We start from the raw sequence: 19,262 nt of genomic DNA, 5'->3' as shown, positions 1-19,262 counted from the left end.
TCTGGAAACGGAAGCCTTCGAGAGGGCCTTCCCTTGGGTCACAGGTCCAAAGTTCAAACAGTTGCGAGGTCTTCCGAAGGCTCTTCGTGCGGTCTAGCTACATCCAGCGAGTGCAAAGTCCTCTCAGCCGGCGACGGGAAGAAAACAGGTAACACCAAGGGCTCGTTGAGATGGAAGTCCGATGGCACCTTGGGCATGAAGGAGGGGTGCGTCCTCAGTACCACCCTCGTCTCATGGAAAGTCAGGTATGGAGGTTTACAGGAGAGGGCCTGGATCTCTCGCACTCGTCGTGGCCACAAGAAACGCCGTCTTCCACGACAGGAACTTCAACAGCGCCAAATGCAGAGGCTCGAATGGCGGCCCCATTAGTCTGCTCAGCACCACGTTGAGTTCCCACGCCGGGGCTGGAGTCTTCACCGGCCTTTCATAAACTTCTTCACCAGGCGATGGCACCACAGAGATGATCGTCCCGGAGTTCTGGTGTAGCGGGATATTGCTGCTCGGTGTATCTTGATGGAGGCGTGTGCTAGCCCCGTCTTGGCACGCGACAGTAGGTACGGCAGCACTTGGGGGGCTGTAATCCGCAGAGGGTTAATCTTCTGTGCTCGGCACCAGACAGAGAACCTCTTCCACTTATGTTCATAGCACTTGAGAGTCGAGTACGCCCTGGACTTTACAAGCACCTCCTTGCAGTCCGCCGGGATATCGTACCCTCAAACTCTAGTGCAGCAGGAGCCAAGCCTGCAAGTTCAGCGACCCCGGGTCGTGGTGGAGGATGTCGCCTCCTTCTCTGGCGAGGAGATCCGCATCCGTCCCCAGTTTGACTGGGGGGGGGGGCGCTGACATGTCCAGAAGGTCCAGGAACCAGATCTGTCTCGACCATGCCGGTGCGACGAGGATCATCCTGCACCGGAACCGTCTGAGTTGATTGATGAGTCGCAGTAGCAACGGCAACGGTGGGAACACATACAGGAACAGGTCTTCCCAGGGGAACGAGAAGGCATCGACCATACTCCCCGGCTGGGGAAACCTGCTGGCGAACCTCCGACATTTGGTGTTTGTCGCCAATAGGTCGATCTGGGGACTGCCCCATCGTTGGAATAGCAGATCCACTTGATCCTGTCGCAGATCCCACTCATGGTACGAGCGCAGCTCCCTGCTGAGTGAGTCAGCGGTGGTGTTCTTTATTCCTGCCAGGTGGAAGGGCACCAGGAACATCCCCTGGGCGACGGCCCAGTGCCACAGATCCTGCGCTTCCTCGGATAGGGCTGGGGATCTGGTACCTCCCTGCTTCCGGATTTAGAACATTGTGGTGGTGTTGCCCTTGAGGGAGAGAAGGAACGACCTGAGGGCCCAGAAAACAGCCTGGAGCTCCAGTACGTTGATGTGGAGTGACCACTCCTCCGGGAGCCAAAGGCCAGTTGCCCGAGTTCTCCCCATCCATCAGGGATCTCCGGTGTGTGCTCCCCATCCACCAGGGAGGCGTCCGTCGTCACTGCGTCCTGATGTGCCGTGGTATGGAAGTCCATACCCGCCGCCAGATGCGCGCGGCTGCCCCACCACCGGATCGCTTGGAGGAAGGTCTCGTTGAGCGAGATCCTGTCTTCAAAGCTGCCCTCCGCTTCCATCGAACGGGCATCGAGGAACTCTTGCAGTGGACGCATCCGTAGCCTGTAAAGGCGCACAAGGTAGATGCACGAGGACATCATGCCGAGAAGGGACTTGATGTACCTCACCTTGGCCACGTCCATGGTCGACAGCCGCTGCACCTTGCCCAGAATGGCCTTCGTCCTTTCCTCCGACGGGGAGGCCACTGTCGAGCCTGGCTCCCAGGGACAGGGCGACTTGACGGAACCAGGTGGGATTTCGTTAAGTTGATGGAGAATCCCAGATCCCTGAGCAGTTGGACGGTCTTCGCTGTGTGCTCAACGACGAGTTCTCTTGTCATTGCTCGGATGAGCCAGTCGACCAGATAGGGGTAGACGTGGCTCCCCTGCAGGCGCAGCCGCGCCGCCACTGGTGCTAGGCACTTGGTGAATACCCTGGGCGCCAACTTCAATCCGAAGGGAAGGGCCTTCAAATGGTAGTGCCGCCCTTGGACTACGAGTCTGAGAAACTTTCGGTGTCCTTTTAGAATGGGGATGTGGAAGTATGCATCCTCCAAGTCCAGCGACGATAGGAAGTTTCCTTCTTCCAGCTGCCCGAGCACGTGCTGGAGGGTGACCATCCGAAACTTCTGGGACTTGATGTACTTGTTTAAACGACGAAGGTCCAGGATGGGTCGCCACCTGCCAGTCTTCTTTCTTAGGAGGAAGTATCCTGAGTACACTCCGGAGCCCCAAAGCCTCTTTGGGACAAGCTTGATGGCTCCTTTCTTCAGCATCGCCCTTGCTTCCAGCAGCAGTTTTGGGACGTGGTTTTCCTTCCTGGCCACGGGTGGAACGCAGGGGCACTTCTTTAGAAACTCGAGAGTGTCCGCGGGCCAGGGCATCCAATACCCATCAATCGGTGGACATGGACTCCCACACGCCGATGAACTTCGCCAGCCGGCCTCCCACCGGGGTGCTCAGGTGGGGGCCCAACACTGCGGCCGGTTCAGTCCTGCTTGGTAGAGGCCTTGCCGCCTTGGCCTCCTTGGCGATGACAACGAGATCCTCCAGACTTGCCGCGTCCTCTGTAGGTCACCTGCGACGAGGAGTGGGCCGCCTGGCGGTACGTCGAGGAGCCACCGCCGAATACTTTGGAGGCACCTTGCTTGACTCCGGAGTTCCAAAAGGGCGGCTGTCGTTGCTGCAAAACTCCCAAGGCCCGGGCCGTCTCTGTGTCGGCCTTGATGGCCTGCAGTGACTCGTCCACTGTCTTGCCAAACAGGTTATTCCCGTCGAAAGGCATGTCCAAAACTCTGGTTTGCATGTCCTGGTGAAAATCGGTTGCCTTAAGCCAACCACACCGTCAAAGGTAAACACTGTTGCCCATCTGGTGGAAACCGGTGTCAGCAATGTCCGTGGCCAACGTTATGGTGTGGTATGACGCCACCTCGCCTTCCTGCAGGATCTCCAGGGCCTTAGTCCCCTTGTTGTCCGGGAGGAAGTCCAGCAGGGGAGCAATCTTAAACCACAGCTCCCTGTCGCAGCGGGCCACAATCGCGAGGGCGTTTGCCGCTTTGATCGTCGTCGCCGCCGTCGAGATTGTGATGCTGGAAATGCATCGAAAGGACAGGGCCTCTGTATCTTGTCCTTTGCTGCCTTTTTATCGTGTGTTCTGTCGTGTTTTCCATGCAGGAGTTCATGTGGGACTCCTGGGAGTGCAGCTCGCTCTCTTTTGGTTTGGTGAACAGACCCATGGCATACCCTTACGGCACCCATGGGTGGGGATACAACCCTGTGCCCCTAGTGAATGTGTTTTGGCACCTGTGGGTGGCCCACAGAGCAGGATTTGGGCTGGTGGTAGCTACATGCTGAATTTGACAGGTGCTCTGAGTATCCTCCATTTTGGGATACCCAGGCCCTGCTATTGGAATCAGTTGATTCCTGATAGGAAACAAGATGGCCCCTGTGGCCTCTTGCTTTCGATTGCCTGTTACCTTGTTTTCCCAAAGTCCTGGGAAGACCTGACTCTGTCCCTTCCCCCTGACTGGCTGTTGGGTGGAAGCTCCATACATGGTGTTGTGAAGTCCAGCCCAGACTGGCTGAAGCCTTACCAGTGACGGTATGTTGTGGGTACGCCCTGTGGGTGGGACCTGGGTGAATGGAGTGTGTGATCAATATGCACTTCTTTTTGTGGTTGTCTGGTTTCTGGTATGAGAGAAAAAGACTGAGACAGCCCTGCCCGAAACTGGCCTGAATGCAGTGTGTAGTGTGTAGTGTTGAATGGCTGGGTACTTGTCCCAATCCACATTCCTTTTTGTGAGTGTCTGTGAGGGAGGAGGATGGCCTGAATGCACTGTGTGCCTGATTGGCTGACTGACTGCATGAATGCCCTTCTGTATGATTGCCTGCTGAGTGTGACCCAGCAGTGTGGATGAGAGACAGGATAGTATATCTGGGGATCACTCACCACTGGAAATTGTTCAGAAGCTGTGTCTACACTTGAAGAGTAACTGGAACTGCTGATCCTCGATGCCCAGCTGGAAGACGACGACTTGCTGTTGCATTTGCTTCGACCTGATCTGAAAGCTGCCGAATTCGAAGACTGATCCGAGAGAGGGCCTGGTAAGGCGCCCTCTTCCCGTGCTCCGAGGGACCATCGAGCACCGCTAACCTTCGCCGAAGCTCCCTGGAATTCAGACCCTCGAAAGGCTGCCGACCCGAGACGGGACCGCTGACGAGAACGAAGTGAAGCACCAGGACTTTGCCGCTGTCGAAATCCATTGCCGTCGACCAGGGTTCACAGTTTTGTGTAACCGCTTGAGGCCCTTCGAAGTTGTGTTGCCCCAGAAGATGGGACCGCTTGACGCCGCGCCGCCGACGACCGGAGACACCCACTCCTTTGCCTAAGAACATTTGAATCGAAGGACTCCGTTGTCCACAACATCGACCGCTTTGTCCTGCCGGAGAAAGTCAAGGCCGCCGACGCGCCGAGGAGAATCCGCCAGTGGGTTTCCTGCCACCCAGAGACCACAAAGACTTCGACTACTCGACGCCCTTGCTGGGCCACAGTTCTTCAGAAACTCGTTTGCAGTCCTGAACAATCAATCGCCGAGGTGCCCCACACACCTCATCCTCGCAGGACGTCGCCGACGAGCACCGCCTGGATCGACGCCGTGGTCTCGGCACCCTCGAACTTGCCGTTGACGCCAAGTTCACTTCATTTGACGATCCGTGACTCCTGCCTGAAAGGGGGTCACTCAAGAAGGATCCGTTGACGCTTCTTCGAAGAACTCTACTCCACCAGGTACATTGGGGGGTGGGGAGGGTAATAACATTATAGGCGAGAACAAGACTATTGAGCAATATATGGACTGGGCTTGTGCTATAGATCTTTATTTTACAGGTTGCCCAGGTGGGGGGGGATCTCCACACAGAACTGTGCTTAAGGGTAGAGGCCAGTACTCTGCCTATTGTTTCAACCATCTTGCTTTCCCTCCTATCTCTATTGCTGATTTCCTTGTTATTGATCTGTGTGACATTCTAACAGTCTAGTTGATGCACTTTAATGAGATCAGATAATTGTAACGCTCACATGATTCCCACGGAGGCGCTGATCCCGGCTGGGCTGCTATTGTTTCTTCAATTGAGAAGCGTAGAGCTCGGACGACTCTCAGGACTGGGCTTCCTCTTATCGAATGTCTGACTTGCAGGGTAAGTTTTCTGCAGGTGGAAGAAAAAGGGTTAATCACCGTTTGATGGGATTCCTTCTCCTACAAATCGCCAGTTTCTCCCACAGCCTAGCTTTCTACTTGTCTCGGCGAGCTCTCACCTTAGGCGTATAAATGCTGAGCTCTCCATCCTGCGTCTGGTGCAGGGGTGCGTGGATTCCAGTTACGTCAACTGATGAGTTCAGTGTTGAGGCTCAAGTCTTTTGCGGCCTTAGTTGTGGCACTGGTGCTGGGATGCCGAAAAGCGATGCCGCCGTTACTGCACGAGCGGATGCCTGTAAGTATACTGTAGTCTTTAGGCTTTAAAAGATGGGCACCTCAATAATGTCCCTTTTCCTTTGTTTCAGGCCTCGGGATGCTGTGGGCGTAGTTTTCCGTTGCCGCTGCACGTAAGTATAATGTTCGTTGGCCGCTTTTAATGGCACCTCTAATAATGTCCTTTTTCTAGTTTTCAGGTGCCGGGATGCTGCGGTTGATGCGGCCGCTTCTGCGCGTGCAAAAACTAGTAAGTTAAGATGAATGCGACTGCCTTCACCCGAACCCCTTTTTAATTATGTCCTTTGCCTTTCAGGTGCAGAGAAGCTGCCGAAGAGAAGGCCGCGGTTAGCTCCGTTGCAATCACGGATGGATCAGGTAAGCGGGCGCGGCTGCGAGCGAGTTGCACTTTTCTAACCTTATGTTTATTCTTTGCAGGTTTTGCCGGTGACTGGATTCCGGGATCTGGTAAGTATTGTTCTGTGTCTTTCTTCATCCACAGGTTGCTGCGCGGAAGCTGAAGATGACTCTGGACCTGGAATGCAGGAGCCGACTCGGTGAGCGTCCTGCTGCTGCTGCAGAATAACGCGAAGCACGTGTTTTCCATCGGGCGTGGTTTAAATAGCAGAGAAGTGCTTCCAGTGTGTGTTCTTCCACCGGTTCCACCTAGGTAAGAAAAGAGTTCCTGAATGGAGGGAATAGTTCCTCCCAGCCCTGATGGCTGGGGACTTCAACCAGACTGGATTGTTCTGGGTAAATATGCAGCATGGTCTGCCTCAGGTAAGTCCACGCAAGCATTATTACACTGTTTATCAATATGAGCCCGGCGCCCACGGCGCCGGGACTGAAACCCTTCATGAGCCTGGCGCCAAAGGCGCCAGGACACGGTCCAAAGGGCCCCTGTAGGGGTCTGCTGGGTCCGGAGTAGTGGGAGACGGGTCTGCTTCCGAGGGCGCTGGGCCAGTCCTGGCCCCTCGGGGGTAGCGCCCATGACAATAATATTGGTGGTAGCACTTTAGAATTGTATATATTTACCATTGTTGATTTCTGAGTACAAAGTGCGCTATTGTGATAGTGTTCATACCTTTGAATATTAATTATATAAAGACTGTTTTCAGTAATACAGTATGTGGACATTCCTTTGTGGGGGTCTTGGGGACTACACTGTACTTAAGAACCAGCCTGCATCACCTCCTGAGAAGCTAGGCCTTGATTGCGCGACCACGTACCAATAATAGAGAATCTTGGATGGGGTCCTCTGTGCCTCTCCTCTACCATATAGAGAGCAGAAGTACAGACACCCCCCTCCAGTCTTTACAGAGATGACCTGTCGTCCCATGGCGTCCAGTTTCTTCCCCTCGCCGTCCGGCGGGGAGGTCGAAGTTGAAACCGTCGCCCTTGCCGCTTTCTTCTCGTACCGGTCTCTTGGCAGGAGTCGTAAACTGATTCTTGAGGAGAGAAAGCCCCTCGTCCCAGATGTCGTCAAGCAATGGGACCGAGAGGACCGTCTTCCTTTTGGCCTCATGGCGCTGATAGAGGAAACCTTCCTTCTGTTCTTTAGGGCAGAGCTGGAAAAGCTTGGATGCCCTGGCGATCATGTCATGGAATGAGCCAATTTCGTCGGGTGGGGAGGCCCGAGGAGGTGGTGATGGAAGGCCCATCCCGTCACCACAGTCATCTGTCCCCGTTGTGGCCGGCTATGTTCCCGTGCCTTTCTTCGGGTCAGGGGAAGGAGATGAAGGTTGCGAAGGCCGTGAAGGCTGGAAGGGCGGGGGGGGGTGGATGGGTTCTCCTCCGCTTGCTTGGAGGACTCCCCGACGGTCCAGGCACCATTGGAGGTAAGGGCAACCTTGTCCTTGTCTCAGTACACAAGGCCTGGATCTCCATCAAGATTGCTCCCGAGTTGTCCTGTGGCCCAGGTGTGGGCTGCAACAGGCGTGACGGATGGGGAGTGGAATCATCCTCCTCCACGAGCCCCTCGTCGGTACCACCGTCGCTTTCTTCGTCTGCCTCGTCGGGATCCCTCCCGTGGGACCGGACCCTCCTCGAACTCTGTTCAGGATTTTCGCGACTCCAGCCAGCAGCTCCTCAGAGGCTGTATTTGTGTCTGTGATGGCCACCGGCTCCCCCCTGTAACGCTCGCCTGGTATCCACGGGGACGTCACTCAGCCTGTTCTGACCTCTTACAACCTCAAATCCTTCCCTGCAGTCTACTCGACAGGAGACTGGGCCTGAACACAGGATTGGTAGAGTTTAACTCCCTATTGTCTCTGGGTGCTTGAACCCCCTCTTCCCCGGGGTACAACCCTTCCCTTTGATCGACATCTCACCTTGTTTTCTTGGAAAGTGTGCTCTCCGTCCTGCTTTCAGCATAGGGGCACGTTGATTGATGCAGGCTCGTTCACTGGCAAGAGTCTGAGAGGTAAGTATAATGAGTCTTTTGAACAGTTCTCTAACTTCGTTCCTTTCCTTCCTTAGATGATGGCCGGCATGCAGGGATGGCAACGTGCTGCTGAGATGAGTGAGAGCGCAATGCGACCCTTGCGTATTTGTAATCAACTGAGTTCTTTTTCTGTGTCTTTTAGGTGCCGCGACGTTTTCAGCGTGGATGCCGGTTATGAAGAAGAAATGCAGTGAGTAAGCGTGGTATGCGGCGCCTCTAGATGTTTCCACACTAACCTGGAGTGTCTTTTCCCTCTTGCAGATGGATGAGAAGTTCGAGACAGAGTTGCCCCAGAGCGGCTGGGATTCAGGTAAGCGTTTGAAGCTTGTACAGTCTTTAAAAGTAAGCGAAGATTTGCTGAATGCTTACTAATGTCTTTTTTCTGTTCTTTTCCCTTTTCCTTAGGAAGCGGCGTGCCGGGATGGGAATGCCACCGTCGAAGATGCCCGCAGAACAGAAGAAGCGATGAATGATGGGCATAAGCGCTGCAAGGTAAGGCTGTTCCTAACAGTGTTCTTGTTCTTGCAGGAGCTGAGCGCAGAAGAAAGATGCAGGCCTACTGGAGACCGATCCAAACACGGTGTGAGTCACGCTGCAGGTGTAGAAAACACAAAGCGTGTTTCTCAGCCTGGGCGTGGCTTAAATAGTCTCTCGGTATCCCAGGTGTCTCTGGGCTTAACCACACCCAAAAGACTAGACTGCACATGCAGTTCAGCGAACCAAAATATGTGGGGGCATCCATCTTGCCCCCATCAATGCACTACAAGTCCAATCCCCAATGTTATCCTATGGGAGCGAGTGAGTCTGGTGCAAGCGCCAGGTCCGACTCCAAGTGGGTCTTTGGAGGGATGGAGAGGCCCTTGAGGGCCATGTAGGTGATCGTGACCTGGCTGTAGCCTGACATCTTGGAGGGCTGGGGACATGAGGGGCAGGAATCATGACACCCTCCTCTTTTTCCACTGGGGTTTTCACGGGGGTATTATCGATGGGTTGGAGAGGATTCCCTTCGCAGTGGCAGGGAAACTCTGGGCCCGAGGTCGCCTCAACTGGGGTAGCCCCCCACAGGCTTTGCCAGGGCCGCCACGACTCCCTCGATAGAGGCCTTAGCCAGGTGAATCAAGGCCATCACGACTTTGGACGTGCTCGAGGCCTTCACTTTGGGGGAGGGTCACCGCCTCACTCCCCCTCGGCTGTCTTCGTCGGTATCGACCGGGAGCTCACTCGAAGCTTACCCGGGTTCTCCGATTTCCTCTTCCCCCAAGCCAGAGCGTTGGCTTGTGATTGATGGCGTCGGTGAAAGTGCGCCCTGCCTGGCAACCGAGGAGCCTGACCGATCGGCGCTCCCAGTGCCCGCAGATTCGCAGTACTTTGCCTTTTGTTGGGCCCTCGTCACCGGAGCGCCCTCAAAGGACTTAGAAGACTGCTCAGACTTCTTCTCACCTACCACTGGGCTCTTCCCTTCCAGCCAGTTGGTGAGGCGGATACACCGATCCTTCATAGTCCGCTCTGACATGTTCTTGCAAAACGCAGTGTCCTTCTCCACGTGCGTTTTGTCTTTGTGAAGGCAGTAGAGGCATCTAGAATGCTCGTCCTCCTTGAAGACACTCTGCAATCCGCATCCAGGGCAGCTCCTGAACAGCTTGGATCCGGGTGTCGTGTTTCCTTTGTCCTGGGCCATGTCCACGCGGGGTAGGCCTCAAAGATCTTCTGGAATTACTTCCGAAACGGGTCCCTGTTGATCGGAAGGAGAAAGGAGCTTGAGGCTCGATTGACTGAAAAAATTAAATTAAACTGTTTGACAAATCGCAAAATGCAGTAAAAGCTCAAGAGTTATAGCACGAGGACTCCCAACACTTGAACGTGCGGTAAAAATCTGAGGATGGATGCCAGCGGAGGGGCTTAGGGAGAGGGCAGTATGACCCAGAGACAAGTGATTGTTTACTACTAGAAAGACAGTTCAGAAACAAAACAAACTGATTTTTTCTTTACCAAGGATTCCCAGCCTGACGACCGGGAATATTCATGAGCATGTAAATTCATGCCAGACCCCATGCTGGAGAAGTGTTGGTACTGTTTTATCATTGCTTAACTGAATGAGGGTAACAGCTTACTGTTAGGGAGATTTATCATTTTATGCGTCATGCCCTATCCTAGTGAGACCCTGAGCACTTTTTGCTGGACTTCTAGATCTTTTACATTAGCCCTGAATGGGTGGAGACTTTTCCCACTCATTTATTCTTCTGGGATGTGTCTTTTGGAACTCTTTCCTTTGTATTTTACTGTGCAATGGTGTCTATTATTCCTCCATAATACTTAAAGGCATCTGTATTGTACTATTGCAGCATGCAGCTCCTTTGTGTCATACGCAAACTCCTAGCTACGACTGGTGGCAGTGAACGTCTCCTGCCAACTATTGTCCACAGCCTCAGTGGTGCACAATAGGGACACTAGAGTACCAACTCAGGGCGCCGCCCTTTTTTCAACATTACTAGCGTGGTTGTTGTCAGTCCTACCATTTGGGGTAGGGGTGGGGGACCTGTGTGTGTGCGATTTACCTTTGGCGGGACCTCTTGAGAGCCCCCGCCTAGGCTCCAGAGTGTCTGGGCAGACAGGCAGTGGGGGAGGAGTTTTCCACCCCCATGTCCTTTGTCTGCCACAGTGAATTAATGGGACCAATGCCACTGATCTGACAGCCAAACACCTCTTTCTGTAAACTGCTGAGGAAGATTGCAGAGGAGTGAGTGCTGGAACTGCATAACAGGTGAGGCTTCAGGAGTGTAAAGCAAGTCGGCAACTGGAAGCTGAAGTAACCAAAGAGGACCATAGATGCTGGTAGCCCCTCTAACACTGAAGCAACCCCTGCTGTCCTGACCCCAACAAGGACGACTCCTTCCCTTTGACTGGTCGGAACAACTAGTTCCAATAAAAACCTGTTTTTTGAGCCATCTCCCGAGGTCCTATGAGTTTCCATAGACGAGAAACTCTACCGGGAGACCAGCTGCTCATTCAGAGTGCAGCGTCGAGAAAAGGCCGAACTCATACAAATCTTTTCTGAGCACTCAAGGACACTCCAGAGATGCAATCCAACTCGCCCAGACCCCCTCAGCAGAGTGTGGGACTGTAAGAAGCGAAGAAGATTGACTGGGTGAATCGCTGCAGTAAAGGCACCAAATCCACTGAGTGACCCAAGAAGTTGATGAAAACCGTGCTAGAGATCCTCCCTTGAGACTGCTGCTGAGAGATCCCCGTCCATTGTCCTGCCTTCAGTCATAAGACCAAGGAATCCAGAGGACGGGTCCAGCACAGCCACATCAAAGCGAATTCAGCCACAACCTCTTCTTCAAACCTAACATACTGTGGGGAAAAAGGTGTGGTTTACCTTGATCCGTGAAGTCGCTCCAGAGCATTGGAGTGCAGCCAGAGGTGTCCAAGGTACCTCCCTCTTACCTCGCACCCAAGCTGCTGCGTGTGTCCCTTTATCAAGTCCTTAACAGGGACTCCATCGTTAGTTGATAACTTGCTGCATCCTGAAATACTAGAGGCTTGAAGGAATCCACAGGAACTCTTCGCATTCTGCTGCTTTTCAAAACTTTGAGCCCTCACCGAACTGTCTTTAGGTAGAGTTGCTTTTTTGGACTTAAAATTGCTGTGCGAAGAAAACACCTGGAACCTTGAACCTTGCTAGTATTACACTAACCATTTTTCTTCCCTAAAGTCACTTTCCTATATGTGTATGCAGAATAAATGTCTTACTGTATCTGTTAAGAACCACAAGTACGCGTAGTTACCGATAATACAATAGCATTGTCTTTCCACTTTCTAATGTCGCTACAAATGTAACCGCGAACATTTATGAACTAAGAAGTGTCCTATGAAAAGTATCTGAAAGTATTCCGAAGTTTTCATTTGTAAACGTATGAAGTATATTAAGCGATTTGGGTGTACATATAACGAATATATATTTTAATATAGATTTAAGTGTAAATGTTTCTTTGGTGTGCTTTACTAATTGGGTTCGGTGTACTTAACTACAGCTCACATCTTCCTCTTAAGATAAGCCTGACTGCTCTGCCACTTTGTTAATGTTCCAGTAGTAGTACAGACTGATACTAAGATGCAGGGATCTACAAACCACAGGGATAGTGTTAGGTAAGAATTGGTGCAGTCACACTGTGTGAGACTACACAACACTTATCTGCTTGGTATTAGGTAACCCACCTTTTGGTACAGGTTTGTACTACACAAGTTGGTAGTGTGAGCAGCCAGGCCCATCTCAAGAGGGGTAAATGTGAGCTGCAGAGCTGTACAAATGAAATCCGTAAATACAAGCAGCCAAGTAACACTTACACTCAACGTTTCAGTTATAAATAGTTGTATTTATCAATTTTTAAATATTCTTTAAAAATGCAATTCCTTGTAACAATGTAAATATACTTTAAAATACTTTTCCAGAATCAACACAAGCTGGTGGATACTCTTTAGAGATGCCTTTTACACACTTCCTACACCCTGATGTGACTTCACTAACTAGGACAGTAATGGCATTTCTATATCACTAGTACACTTGGTAGATTCTGAGGTTGGTAAAAAGGAAAGCTTAAGCGAAGGAAAAAGGTTAAACAGGTTCTCAGAGCATGTGAGCACTTAAATCTTCCTATTAAGTCTAGATAAAAGCCTTCCCCAGCAATAATAGTTAAAAACAAAGTCATCACCTCTGAGGAACAGTCAGCATCAAAGTCAAATGGACTAGAAAAAACTGTAGGGAGCCAGCACAGCCAAAGTCAATTGGACCACAGATTATGGAGCTGAGGCACTTAGATAGCAAAGTCTTGCACAAAGTAGATAGTTTTGTTCACGGTTTCTTAATCGGGTTGTTCTTCTCGGTGGTAGACTCTTCAGTCCAAAAACCCTTGCCTTTTAAGCAGGTTTCTCCCCTTCATGCAAAGCCTAGCTGTCACTCGAACAGCAGGGTGGCTGTCCTGAAAAGACAGCCAGCCAATCTGGACTGGGTGCATTCAGGCATTCCTAGAGACAAAGGACAGTGTCGTTTCGGGAACCTTCCTCACTTCCTGCCCTTCCAGACACACTGGAGCCAGAGGTGGGTTTCAGTACTAAAGCCTGCCAAAGGCAAAATTAACAAAGGGCTCAAACCTGGCTTGGCACGCAGAGTAAAACCCAAGAAAGTCCTCACAAATAGAAAATGGTGAAAAAAGAAAACCGGGGCCATTTTGACAAAATGGTTACCCATGGGTGCTATTCTGCAGTGGAGGATTCAGCCTGCAGTAGAAAAGCACAATGGTAGGGAAATTAAACTGCCATTTAAATTAGTGAGGGTAACAAAAAAATGTTAAATGGGTAAGTAACAAAAGGTGCTACTAAGTAACCCCCCCCCCCCCCCCCCAACACTCCACATAAGATGGTGTGTGCTGGATCCACAAAGAGAAAAGGTAAGTAAAGTCAATTTCAAAATACTATTCTTGGGAACAGTAGTTCACACAAGAAAAGGTATTCAAACCTTATGAAAAACCGAAAGTATTTCTCTGCGACACTGCACTGAAGGTGCTGTGTGTCACCATACAAAAAGTAGATGCTGATGGAGTTTGTCAGACGCTATAAACAAAGGAAACGCCTAATCCAAATCAGGACAAAACACACGAGAGAGTGAGAAAAAGGGTTCACTCACTCTAGGGTTAAAATTAAAAAGTCCTAAAATCCAGCAAAAAAGCTGGGGGGAGGGGGTCTCTAAGGCTGAAGGGAATTAGCACAGAAATGAGAATTCTCCCTAACAATGGGCAGTGTCTCTGGGGACGCTTAGGGTCCTCATTCAAGATTCTTTTTCTGTATCCTCAAGTAACTACAGTTACTAAGGATAGTCCAAGAGATTGGCGCACACACCACCTTCAGTGGAAGCCAAAGGGATACCTTGTATCCCCCTTCTCTCTGCTACTGTGACTTTTTAGTCACATAGACAATCACCTAGTTATGGCTGGTGGCAGTGGACGTATTCTACCAACTATTGTGTATTTATTGTACCACAGACTGTTTATAGCCTCGGTAGTGAACGGGGCACCCATGTACCAACTTGGGACCACCCTTCGTTTTTCACCGTTACTAGCATGGTTCTTCTTGGTTAGCCCTTCTACCATTCTGGGAGGGGGAGGTCAGTGTGTGTGTTTTGCTTTTGGTGGGAACCAGTAGGTATCCCCCGCCTAGGCTCCAGTGTGACTGGGCAGGCACCAAATAGGGGAGGAGTTTTCAACCCCACTGTCCTTTGTCTGCCAGAAGGCCTCAATAGGTCCCGCTCTCACAGGAAGTCTGGCTGTCCTGATTGGAGAGCCAAACGTCCCGTTCTGTAAAATGCGATAGCGATTGCAGAGGAGTGTGTGCTGGAACTGTATAAAAGGTGAGGCTTTAGGAGTGAAAAAAGTAGACCACAGGAAACCGGAGTAACCTAAGAAGACTATGACCAGTGACACCTGCAGACACTATGCAACACTGAACCGACCCACTGCTGTCCTGACCCAGTTTTCTATGCGGAAGGAGCTCCGAAGAGGACTCCTTCACTTTGGCTGTGGGAACAACCAGTCCCAAGATGAACTTTGAAATGAGCCCTCTCCCGAGGTCCTAGGAGCTTCCAGCGCAGCAGAACCCCAATACTAGGAGACCTGCTGCCCATTTCGAGTGCACCGTCGTGGAAAGGCTGAATCTGTCCAACTCTTTGCTGAACCCATAAGGACCCTCCAGAGATCCAATCCAACTTGCCCAGACACCCTGGGACTGCAGGAAGTAAAGATTGACCGGGCGATCCGTGTCCTTTGTTGGTGCTGCAGAAAAGGTGCCAAAACCGCAGAGTGAACCAAAAAGTTGCTGAAAGTCGTGCCACAGGTCCACCCTCGAGACTGTTGAAGGAGGTGAGCCCCCCCCACCCCGTGAGAGATGAGTCTGTAGCGAGAGGGGCTTCTACTGCGGGGTGGTGAAGGTCTTCCCCTTCAAGAGGTTTTCCCTCGACCACCGCTGCAGAGAGAGAACGAGGGCTGCTGAGACAACCACTTGATCGTCCCATTGTCCGCTGGCCTGACACCATTGGCTGTTGAGCCCCTCTTGCATGGGGCACATGCGCAAACTTGCGTGCAGGACTAAATAAATGCAGGAGGCCATCATTCCCAACAGTCGCATGGCCTGTCACCTCGCGACTGGCCACATATTGAGGGTTCTTAAACAGCATGTTCTGAACTCTTTCGTTGGAGGGGAAGACAAGGCCGTCTGTCCGAATCAGAGCCCCCTGAAATTGTTTGACTTGGCTGGGGTCTAAGTTGGACTTCTTGTTCATTGAGAATCCCAGACTGAGAGTAGATCCATCGTCTTTTGGGTGTTCGAAAGGCATGCTCCGTACGAATCCCCCGTTATGAGCCAGTCATCGAGGTAAGGATAAACTGGGATAGATTTCCTGCATAGGTGAGCCGCCGCTGCTGCCAGCACCTTTGTAAATACCCTTGGGGCTGAGGCGATTCCGAAGGGAAGAACCTTGAACAGATAGCGCTAGTCCTCTATCATGAACCTCAGGTATTTTCTGTGCGTTGGCAACATTAAAATATGAAAGTAGGGATCTTTCATGTACAATGTTGCCATGTAATCCCCCTGTGTTAGTAGAGGGATTACCTCTTGCAATGTAATCATTCGAAACTTTTGTGGCTTGACAAATTTGTTTGCTGGACGCAAGTCTAGCACAGGGCGCATGGCGAGTCCCTTTTTGGGTACAAAGAAGTACACTGAATAGATACCCCTGTTTACCTGTAGAGCAGGGACGACTTTGATTGCTCCCTTTTCCTGCAGGATCTTGACCTCTTGCAGTAGGATCTTCAGATGTTCTGGTGATATACGCCTGGACCTTGGTGGTCGGTATCGAGGTGGTCAGCTGAACTCGATACAGTAACCGTGGGTGACGGTCTTGAGCACCGACTGGTATGAGGTAATCCCCTCCCATGCATAGAAGAATGAGGTTATCCGTCCCCCGCCCGGGGAGGTATGGGAGGAGACCCGGATCGGCAAGTTTTGATTGGAGGCCGGGCAGCCTCTAGGGGTGGTGCTTCTGCCCCTTCCTTTGCCTCGGCACTGTTCTCTAAATTGATATTGGTTTTAGGCAGCTGACGCCTGTCCTGAGGGCCATGTGTTTCCCGTTCTGTATTGATTGTGTGGGGAACGTGAAAAAGACTGTCCACTAAAGGAGTGGCGAGAGCTTCCACCTTGCTGCTGAAAGGGCCTTTGAGTTACCTGGTTTAATGACTTCAAAGTTTTGTGTTCCTTTTTCACAGTTTCTAGTGCCTCATATACTGCTTTGCCAAACAGGTTAGATTCCTCCACCGGTTTGTTAATGAGGGAAGCCAGAGTTTCTGGATTGAATCCCACATTTTTTATTTGGGATTATTGAATCCCAAATTTGTCTTCAATGGGGTACCTTGGGCCAGAGTTCTCCCTGCTGCCTGTGCAGCATCTGGGGTATTCTTAAGAATATTATGATTCACCCGCCTTCCCTCTGACACAATCGCCAGCAGGCATGACCGTGTTGGCTCAGAGACATCTTCCAGACCGTCCTGGAGCAGATTCCACTGAATGTTGCCGTAGCTGGCCAACAACGTAGTATTCTTGGCAATTCTAGTGTAATAGGCTGCTGCAGTTGTGACACGCTCCCCCAGGGCATACAACTTCTTGCAGTCCTTGTCCGGTGGGGCTTCGCCCGTGGACAAGGGTACCCCGCTCTTCTCCTTGTCGTCGTCACCACTAGGGAATCTGGTGTGGCATGTCCCCGAATCTAGAGAGGGTCTGTAGGTGAGGGGCGAAAAAGTTTCGACCCATGGGTTCACCGTTCTTGTTTGCGATGTTGTCAGCAAAGAAGAGGCGATACGGCGTTTAATGGAGTTCAGTTAAGGTATAGCCTAGTTTGCAGGCGGTTTCTCCTTCAGAATATCCTCCACAAAGTCAGTCGGCCTCATACAAGTTTGGAGGCAGCCATGCCCTTAATAAGGGCCTCCAAACTCTGGTCCGGGTTCCTTGAATGAGGAATTACCGGGCCATTCCAACCTTGGAGGACCCGGTAATTCCTCATTCAAAAAACCCATTCCCATTTGAGCCCCCAAAATGGGGAGGGAGCTAATAACGGGCCCGTTAATAACAGGCCAGTTATTAGCTCCCTGGTCTGACCAGACATTCAGAGCGGGTCCCACAATGGACCCTCGTAATAGGGCGGAATGGGTTTACTGGCACCACTACCGGCGCCGTTAAACCCATTCCGCCCACCTCGTAATGAGGCCCAGTGTCTTGCACCGCTTCTTGCGTGGCAATCTGAAAATGCTCTGCAGCCTTCTTCAGAATAGCATTAAATGCCATCTGGTCATCTATGGGAGATGCTCGTCTCGTAGGAGGAGATGCGGGAGGATCCATGCACAATGTGATTGGATCAGGGGTATTGATTGGTGACAGCCATGGTGCATTATCCACTGGCTGCTCACTCCCCCCCCCCCCACCCCCCCCTAACCCGGGCCTGGTCAATAGGGTCCTCAAAGGGCTCATCTTCCTGTGCATAAGAGTCCTGATGTACCTCATCTGGTTCAGTCAGGTGAAATACCTCTTCATGAAGAGGTTAGGAGGTCCTTCAAAATTTAGATGCAGTAGGGTATAGGTCCTCCTCACTAGGCCTTTTAGGCGTGGAAAAACTTTCTGAAAAGTCCACGAATTTTGAAAGTCTATTCATACACCCCTCAAACCTATCTCTGGTCCATAAGGATGAGCCAGAGGGGAATAGTCTTCCTGCCTTTCTCAGCGTGTGGACGTGTCCCTCAACCTGTCCGTGGGCCAATTAGCCACCAAAAATATGTTCGCGAGACTCTCGCGGATGGTCTGTGTATCTGGGAGGGATTCCGACTGTTCGAGCAGCTTCGCCATAGTTTTCAACGTTGCCGGAACTTTCTGCGTTGGCGTGCTCTTAAGAGGCGTCTCAACGCTCTTATGAATTTTGAAGCAGACGCCCTGGTCAGTGGAGTGCCACATAGGCGGTTGCGGGGAGGGTTCCGACCCTGTGGATCGGTGGGTTCTGTCGAAGAAATCTGTGTACCCGTTGAAGTCATTGACCGTCCCGACGAGTCAGTCGAGACGATTCGGGGGTTGTGCGTTTACCTTTGTGAAAATCCCCCATAGCAGAACCGGTGGCCTGCCTGCCGGGGACAGATTACTCGGAGCATAGTCACTCCGAAGACAGGTCGATGGCATCTGTGTCTGAGCCACGGCTGTCGCTCAATTCCTAGTCACTCTCGGCACCTGCAGCGGCGGGGAGCTACCCTCTACCTGCAGCATGGCGTAGGCCACCGACCGTTTAACTCGCTGTTCTTTTATCATTTTAGGACGCAAGAGCTGGCAAGACCGGCAGGTCGCCTCGTGGGGATATCGAGGGAGCCACTTATTGCACCACTGGTGCGTATCCTTCCAGGGGTATTTGCCTTTACAAGAAGGGCAACATTTAAAAAGGTGTCCCATCTATAGCTCAGGTTTATAGCGACAGCAAAACCAGAAGGGAAAAGAGCGGGGAAGGAAATACATTCTTGAAAAGAAAGAGCGCTCCGGATCTCACACTCCCTACTGTGTAGGCCTGGCCAGAGGCCCAAGGCCACGCAGTCGCCACGTCGACCGGAGCGCCAGCTGTCAAAGTATGGAGACATTTTCCATGGTCTTCGGGGGTGGTAGATAAGTAGTCGTCGATGGAGGGGACAAATATATAAACAACCGGAGGCCGTTTAGAAAGTTATTAATTTGCAATTTTTATGAGCTCCGCATAAGGCAACTATCTAGCTGGGCGGAAAGAAACAATCTGAGGGACCTCGACGTGTGAGGGATTTTGGGTACATGTCATGTTAGGGATAGTGTTACAGTCACGCCCATGTCGACGTCCCCTTTCAATCCTCAAAAGACAAGATTCAATACTCTGCGATTACCACTAGATATCAGACTATATGCGCAGCATGCGATTGTAAGCAGATTCACAAGCAATCAGAAAAAATGCTGTGAACAAATAAGGTGAAACAGCCACTGCAGTGAGTTGTACCTGATCCGTCCCTAAACGTTGTTTGGGATTGTACCAGAAACAAAAGAATGATAGGAGGAGGTACTCCATATGAATTAGAAATCAAATCCATGACTTTGCATTTTGAATGAAAGACTGAATCTTTAATACTTAGTCGCATCTGCGAAAAGTCATTA

At 51.4% G+C, this 19,262-nt stretch overlaps 1 protein-coding gene across 15 annotated transcripts in view; it reads right to left on the bottom strand.

Moving 5' to 3' along the window:
- Window positions 1–19,262, bottom strand: part of SEC31A (SEC31 homolog A, COPII coat complex component) — a 998,112-nt gene that overhangs the window by 359,756 nt on the left and 619,094 nt on the right. The window lies entirely within an intron of this gene.

Source organism: Ambystoma mexicanum, chromosome 6p (genome assembly GCF_040938575.1).
Source record: "Ambystoma mexicanum isolate Mex_15411 chromosome 6p, UKY_AmexF1_1, whole genome shotgun sequence".
In the NCBI taxonomy this organism is placed as follows: Eukaryota; Metazoa; Chordata; class Amphibia; order Caudata; family Ambystomatidae; genus Ambystoma; species Ambystoma mexicanum.
Note: the sequence above shows the minus strand (reverse complement) of the source record. Positions and strands in the feature narration are given on the sequence as shown.